This window comes from Falco rusticolus, chromosome Z (genome assembly GCF_015220075.1).
Source record: "Falco rusticolus isolate bFalRus1 chromosome Z, bFalRus1.pri, whole genome shotgun sequence".
NCBI classification, from domain to species: Eukaryota; Metazoa; Chordata; class Aves; order Falconiformes; family Falconidae; genus Falco; species Falco rusticolus.
In genome coordinates this window covers 72,132,237-72,140,789 of record NC_051210.1, presented here as the reverse complement: position 1 = coordinate 72,140,789, position 8,553 = coordinate 72,132,237, and positions in this window count along the sequence as shown.

Below are 8,553 nucleotides of genomic sequence, written 5' to 3'. Positions count from 1 at the left end.
AAGGCCTGCAGCTGGACAGTTTTCATCCTCAGAGACAACTCAGCACAAGAGAAGCTGATTTTCTTTTTTTCTACCTCAGCTGCAAACAACATCTGGCTCTCAGTCACCCTTTTGTCACTGCAGAGTGAGAAGACTGAGGGCTGAATTTCCTCAAGAAAGACAAGACATTCTTTGTTTCAGTTACCTACACTGTAAAGGGCTGAGCTTGCTGAGTATGTTTCTAGTCTGTACTGGCTTTTGACAGCCTTTTTGCTTCAGGTTGCAACCATGGGCACCTGTCAGCAGAAAGAGATTTTTGTGAGCCCGTCTTTACCTGCCTCAGGCAAAGTCTGCTGGGCTACCATCAGTCAAGCAAATCGGCGTTTTGAATTCGCCTGCCTGAATACAAACCTGCTGTCTATCACAGCTTTAGCAGGGCTTTTGCTACTGTGTTCTGTAATATCCTTGTTGGCAAATAGATGAAGTATGGACTAGGTAAGTGGAGCAAGTTAAATTGAGAAGTGGCTGAACTGTCAGGCTAAAAGGATTATGATGTAGCAGCACAAAGTCCACCTGGAGGGCAGTGGCTGGTGGCATGCCCCGATGTTCATAGCAGGGCCAGTCGTGTTTGACATCTTCATTGATGATCTGGATGATGGGACAGAGCGCACCCTCAGCAGGTTTGCAGGGGAAGGAGTGACTGATACACCGGAGGGTTGTGCCACCATTCAGAGGGTCCTCAACAGGCTAGAGAGATGGGCTGACGGGAGCCGCAGGCAGTTCAACAAAGGGAAACGCAGTGTCCCGCACCTGGGGGCAGATAACCCCCAGCACCAGTACAGACTGGGCACCGACTGACTGGACAGCAGTCTGGGGATCCTGATGAGCAAGATGAACATGAGCCAGCAAAGGCCACATCATCCTAGGCTGCATTAGGCAGAGCGTTGCTAACAGATCAAGGGAGGTGATTCTTCCCCACCTCAGCCTGGTGATACATGTTTGGAGTGCTGCCTCGAGGGCTGGGCTCCCCATTAGAAGAGACACGAATGTACTGGAAGGAGTCCTGTGAAGGACCACAAGATGATGAAGGAAGGGGTATTAGGGAGAAATCACACACGTTGCTTCAGATGTGATGGAAATAGAATCAACAGCAGGTAGCTGGAACAGTAGAGCTGGAGACTAAAAAGGATTTTGTAAAAAAATGCACGCATAGATGTTTGTGAGAAAAAAAAAACCTGCACTTTTATCCGAACAATTTTCGAATTAGGGACTTTACAGTCATGCAAATCTCATCCAAGGGATATTTAACTGAACACCTGAAGCTTCATTCAAAATTATCCAAAGCTTTTTTGTGAACATGGACTGAATTTCAAGCAATTACAGTTTTGTTTTTCATTTTAAAAATGGGAAAAGGGCAAGCTTCTACTGATGAAAATCTTACAAATTGCTGTCCAGTTTTATTCAGCTGCCTCTTCAAATTACATGACTTGGTATTTGAGGTAGAAATAATTTTCAGCGCATCATTTGAAGACTGTCTTCAGATCTCCGAGAGAGCAATTTCATATGAATCGTGATTTGAAGTTGCATATGTTAATAAATAACACCCAGTGCCATATAATATATAGCATATAAAGGCTATTTAACAGCGCACGACAATAATGAATAATAGCACAGCTCATCAGTTACTATGCAGTATTCCTCCAATCTTTATGGCGGGGTAGGGGGGAAGTGTAGGCACAGAAAGGAAATTAGACAGGACATAGGAGTTAATACCATCATTGCAGAAATACTTTGTTATTTCTCAGTAGTTGCTAGGACCACACACAGGGTCAAACAAACAGACATAGGTCAAGGTTTTAATTGCTCGTCAGCTTTCCACTAAGAACTACAACTTTGCCAAGACTTTACTTCAAAAGGAAGATGTTAGTTATGACAATATTTTTTTTCATGGAAAAAAAATTGCTTTGTCTAGTAAGATGTCATTTATCCTAAAATACATCATTTTAAAAAATGAATTCTGAGTTTCCCAAAGTTGAACAAAATATCATCAGTGAAGTCTCTTTATCCATTAAAAAACTCCTGACCAGCTCCGGTTCTGAACTGTCTAGAGATTCAGAGTCCAGCTGTTATTTTATAAGCTAGGTATCATTAACATTTGAAATAATATCTGATATTAGTTCATTTAGAAGGGGGTATTTTTAGTCATCAGATGGCTAAACAGAGAGTGAGCTCAGATCATTGAAGATAAGTATTCCCAAAATTGTCCATTCAGAGGCAAATTATTGCTTGTTCACAAGCTTATACAGTGTTGGCACAAGGCTGAAGTGGCAAGTCCTTCACTCAGATAATGAGATTCCTCCTCTTATGAAAATTGCACACATTTTTACTTAATTTTACCAGTCATCAGTAACTACCTCTGCTTTGGAGCTGTCCGTGGATGTTCTGCCTGACCACAAGCCTATGGCTGCACTTCTGGGATCCATCCAGAGGGGACACAGCTCAGCACTACACAGGCAGTAGATCCAAAGAGCACCTGGATTTGTAACAGGGTCACAGTCACCTGCCTTCTCCCACGAATTTCCAGAATTCCAAGCTGCCTTCTTCTTTCGCCTCCAAACTAGCAGTAGCTGGATCTGCTTATGAAACGATGTGCTTGCCCCTCCAAGCTGTTACTGAGCTAGACTAGTCTCCCTAGATCAAAAGCAGCTCTGCTCCTGGCTTCAGCTACAAAGACCTTTAGGATTATTTGCTCAGTTAAGGCAGTGATAAGGGCTTCCAGCTCCTTTGTGAGCCTCCCTTCCTCCATTTGGTTTTACTCTGTAGGAGCCATGGCCAACTAATGGTCCCTAGAGAAGGCTCTGGATTAACACCTGTGTGCACCAAGGTTGCAGCCTGGGTTTGGGATGCACCTTTTCCAACTTGAGCCTGGAGCACAGCATCTCCCATTGCAGGCTCCCCTGCTGATCAAATCTTCAGGCACATAGCAGTATTGGCTCAGGAAGACTTTCAAAACCAGGATCTCCTACATCATAACTTCCTCGGACGTTACACAGCCTGGGCTCTGCAAGGAGACAGTGGTCCTTCCTGGATCAAGAAAAGCCGCAAGCACACACAACTCCCTGGTGGTCCCTGTTGCTGCTGCCACACATCAGAAGCAATAGGATTTTTGCTGCTGTGTCTCAGCGCATGGTCTACTGAACCCGGGTGTGTAACCTCTGGGGACACATTGGTACCATCCTCACTCTGTAAAGTTCATGGGCTTTCATAGGCAGGCTTCATCCAGCTCTAAATAGTGGGCCTGCAAGTTCCTGGCAGACAGCTCCAGGGGATGCCCTAGGAACATATATAAGCCGAAGGTTTGCAGTCAGCAAGCATATCAGCCATTAGTGCGAAAAGAAGCCAGATGAAGTTTTTCCTTTGCTGTAACAAATTCCCAGAGTGCTGCTGTTCCCACGTGTTGGTCCACACCTGGTTGGAACAGCAGCTGTTTAAGTTTTCAGAATTCCTATAATTTCAAATGCATAGTTAGAAGTGTCAAAAGGCAACAGAGAAGCATGTCATGTGATAGATCCCTACAAGTCTCTTTATTTTGCTTTCTTCCCATTTTGGATGTTTAAGATGGCAACCGTCCAGCTGACCCGAAGATGTCTCAATAGTTATGCCAACAGAAAGCTGAGATCAAAGACATTTCAAAGCTGAGCATGTTTTAAGTGTTCCTTGAGGCTGAAATTTCAGTAAGACCAAGGTTAGGGTTGTGGCTCGTACTAGGTTGGTTCTTGTCAAAGAAAAGCCACAACTGTAACATAGCTTCCCTCCAACAGACAATGAGCTTAATTGGACTGGATAAAAGATACCTGTGAAACATTTCATTTTGCCTCATGCAATATTTTGATTGTATAAACCTCCACCGTTTTAAACACAAGCACATTCAGAATTCATCATAAAAATAATATATACCTTCACTCTCATAGAGAAATATTCCTGCCATTAAATATCTTTATTGGTGATCTGGAAGAAAACAGAAAATCAGTGCTGAGAATATTTGCAAATGACACAAAAATTGGTGAGACAGTAAATGAGGGAGTTTGGTTAGGCAGGGTGAACTGGGTCACTTCTTAAAGTCAGTGGAATTTAAAGATCTGCCTTCATGAAAGGGGAAAAAAACCCTGAAAGCAAAGATGAAGGTCATACATAAGAATATAAGAGGGGGGCTGTGTGCTGAAGTTCATGACATCGGAAAATAGCAGCATACTAATGATAAACTACCAATTGAGTTTACGTTTACAACCTAATGTTAGAGCTGTAATAAGTAAAATTTGACCCTGAAAAAGTAACAGAATACCAATGAGTGTGCAGTGACAAGACCAGATTTGCAATTCTGTAGCAAGTTTATATGTCTGAACTTCAAAGTTAAATTTTTAAGGGTTCAAAAACAGAAGAGAAAAAATTGACATCCATGAAATATGCCTTGAAATAACTGAAAAACCTCAGTGTATTAATTTCATTTAAGGGAAGACAGAGAGATGATTTGACCACAGTTTGCAAACACCTCTCTGTGGAATAGATTTCTAATGGAGACTGCGCCTATTCCTGGCACTGAAAGAAAGAGCACAGTGCTGAGGTTGGAAGCAGACAGTATAAAAATGGCTGCTAGCAAAAGGCAAAAAGCTTGAAAATATGTAGTAATGAAACAAGAGATTAATCAGGAGTTTCAGTCATTCTAGCAGCCCAAGTCACGAGCATACCAGACGTCTTGATTTCACTGGGACACAACCTCTGTATAGCTCAAATTAAGAACCTACTTTTCCTTTTATCAGAACAAGTACTGTTAAGGATGCAACAGCCTTCTTACTAGCAACCTTCATGCATTAATCCAGGGTGAAATATTTAGTCATTCACCAAATGTAAAGGAAACTGATAAATAAAGATGATGAAAAAGGAGAAAGAAACTCTGTTGCCTGCGTAGCTCTAATCTACAGTGGATTTTGTGCCCCATATATTGTCTACTTTCTACTCAGCAGGCAACTCCGATCTGAGATGTAGTGGTGACACGGGGTATCGCAGAGGATATGCAGTGTTCCTCTCCTCAGAGACCTATTTTACTTTTTACCCCATAAAAGGTCTTCAGGCTCAAGCGCATGACAGCCCTGTGTGTGCAGAAACGATGGGAGTCAGTCAGACATGCCCTATAAATCTGTTCGGTAATTGCCTACTGGGCCAGCTCAGCATCAGCCTGCCTTGGCTGTGGGCTGCTGAAACACACCCAGTGAAACCAGCAACTTTCAGCTTCATGCTCCGCAGATCTCCTGAACAAAACCAGCACAATGTGTCTGGCCACCGGAAAATAAGGAGCTTTTCTGAGTTAACTGTTTCTTCCTCAGCTGACTATTTATTTTTTTTAAAAACGATCATCTAAGGTCAAGATGAAATGGAGATGTTTCCCTGTGCACTGAAGAGGGGTCTGCTCCTTGCTCTCAGCTGACAGAACTCAATACCACATTATACCATCTGTGCTGCTGTAATTGTCACTTTATAGTGGAAAACTCTGTCAAAAGGAAAGACAGGAGAGGGACCACTCCAGCATCGTGCGCAAACGTGCACTTAGGGCACTTACACCAAGTTGCAGCTAGGTACCTGATCCAAGTGCAAACCCCAGGGAAGTGGCAGCTAGTGGATGAACCACCCAGTAGCAGCTTCTGTCCTGTGAACAGCACCCACCTGCATTCCCCAACAGAAAAATTTCATTTCAGAAATATCAAAATTACTATCTTTGACATCATTCATGATTCCTCATGGAACCTGACTTCGTGTGTGAAAGGTTTCAAATGCACCAACACCCTACTGTTCAGCAACTAAAACTTTCAAGCGTAGTTTGTCCCCATTGCTGCTTAACAAAAACTTTCATTCTGCACTTGGTGCCAGGGTGACCAGCTGTAGCGGACGGAAAATTTCAACTCCAGTCTTGAATACCTTTCTGCAGTTTCAGACCCATGGCCATGGCAGTCAGAGCAGCAGGATAAAAGCTCCCTGGACAAAGCTTCCTTTGTATTAGTGGACACTTTTCGCCTCCTCACATGCTTGTAATAACAGCAGTCAGTGAACACAGAGATGTGGTTGCTCAAAGGATTTGTTGAGCTCGGCAGTGAATGCATTTCTGGTCTCCATCTCAGCACTCTCTTGGATACCAAAAGTCCAACAAGGGGTGAAAGACACATTTCCCATTTGGAGGCTGAATGCAGGTCAAGTGGACTGCAGCTCTGTGTAACTGGGTGTTGAAGAGGCAAAGAAGCAGCAGATCAAAAACTCCAGCATCCTCGCACGGGTTTTACACCAGCGCTGTCAACTCCCAGCAAGGTCCCCATATAAACAAGGTTACACTTGTCAATCAGACCATGTGTCCCTTCTGTGAGGGCAGCAGGAGGCAGCAAGAAGCTTCAGCCAAAATCAGGTTAGCTGAACGTGTAACTACAATAATTACCAAGACCCGTGTCAGCTCCCATTAACTCCAGCAGGGTCTGGCTGCTGCAATATACTCTCCACCTCCTTGCCTAAACACACACTTGGAAGACAGGCATCAACAGAAATGGCGTGACTTGGGAGCAACAGGGAACGGTCAGCTCCCAGGTCACGTGCTGGGAGCACTTGCTAACAATGGGGACGTTTGCTGTCAGCAAACTACTGCTTTATGCTGGAGCCTGAGGACGCTCATGGCCCTCCCTCAGCTCAGATGCAATAATTTCAATTTTATGTGGCTGTGAAGCCAAGCCCACCTGGGCTCAACATCTCATCAGATGGACAGGAGAAGTAGCAAGTTACTTTCCATCTAGGTCCACAGCTGCTGGGTGCAGGGTCTGGGACTGCCTGCTTTTAGCTGGTGGCAGAATCTCATGGGTGCATTAGTTATTCCAGTGACTTGCTTTGACTACAGGGCCGGGGCTGTGAAGGCTAGAACTAGGGATGGGGACACACAGGAAAGAATTTGCACTCTTCCTTTGGAGGAAAATGCCATTCAATTAGCTTTCAAATAGTAGGTATTGCAGCAAGGACAGTAATTTCATAAGCCAGCACTGTTTGTTATGAGTCTGACTCAGGCTCCCATACATTATAACATGCTGATAAATTTTTACTTCCAGAGCCAAACAACCAAATAATAGACTTCCAAGTGAACACAGTGGATAAGAGGTAATTTAATATCAGGCTTCATTAGTTCAGCTATTGTATGCAACAGCTAACAGATGCAGGAGAATAGACAGAAAGCATAGTGTCTCCATGCCTGCCATCTGTATAAATAAGCATGTGGGGAGCTTGAAAATTCTCTGCACTCCTGTTCACAGAGTGTCCTCATGGGTTTCTATTAAAGCATTCCCTCTCTGCTAGTTCATTAATCAGCTTCAACTCACAGTGGAGTTTTCCTTATGGCAATTTCCATTAATGCCATGTCGTGGTTTAACCCCAGCCAGCTACTAAGCCCCACACAGCTGCTTGCTCACTCCCCCTGCATCAGGATGGGGCAGAGAATCAGAAGGGTAAAAGTGAAAAAACTCGTGGGTTGAGACAAAGACAGTTTAATGGGTAAAGCAAAAGCCGTTTGTGCAAGCAAAGCAAAACAAGGAATTCAGTCAGCACTTCCCATGGGCAGGCAGGTGTTCAACTATTCCCAGGAAAGCTGGCTCCATCATGTGTAACGGCTACTTGGAAAGACAAACACCATCACTCCAAACATCCTTCCCTACCTTCTTCCCCCAACTTTACATGCTGAGCCTGATATTCTATGGTTCGGAATATCCCTTTGGTCAGTAGGGGTCAGCTGTTCTGGCTGTGTCCCCTCCCAGTTTCTGGTGCCACTCCATCCCTCTCGCTGGCAGGGCCTGAGAAACTGAAAAGTCCTTGGCTTAGTATAAACATTACTTAGCAACAAATTAAAACATCAGTATATTATCAACATTATTGCCACACCAAATCCAGAACACAGCAATGCACCAGCTGCTAAGAAGAAAACCCTACCCCAGCTGAAACCAGGACATGCCACGTTTACCACCGCTCCAGCATGTCCGTGTTCCCAGTGCGAATTTCCCCCAACAGCAGCACTGCAGCAAACAGCAGTGCCCTTTGCTCAGGCAGTCCGGCAAGCAGGACCACAGACATGGCATTACGGGAGGGCCTGTTCACATCCCAAGGATTACTGCTGCAGTAAAGCTGCATGCTGCCTTGAAATGCTCGCATGTGCCATAACCTCCACCTGCCCGGGCCTCTGCTGCTCATTTGCAACCAGCTGGCTTGACCCCACATGCAGTCTTTCCTTGCTTCCAGCTTCGCCCAGCCTCTACACACAGAACACATTCTCTTTTTGCTAGCAGATAGTACCCACTCAAATCCAACAAGACGACCCTTAAGGGTTTAAAATCCAGGATTCACCTCGTCTTTCATTTATTGATACTTTATACTAAACAAGAGGGAATTCAGGGTTTCTGTCCTGCCTTTATGGCGCAGTAAGAGCTGACCCTTACACCACGTCCTTCGCTCAATGCCCTGGGCACTGTCTTTGCCTGTTCATTAGGAAACTGGGCACAACCC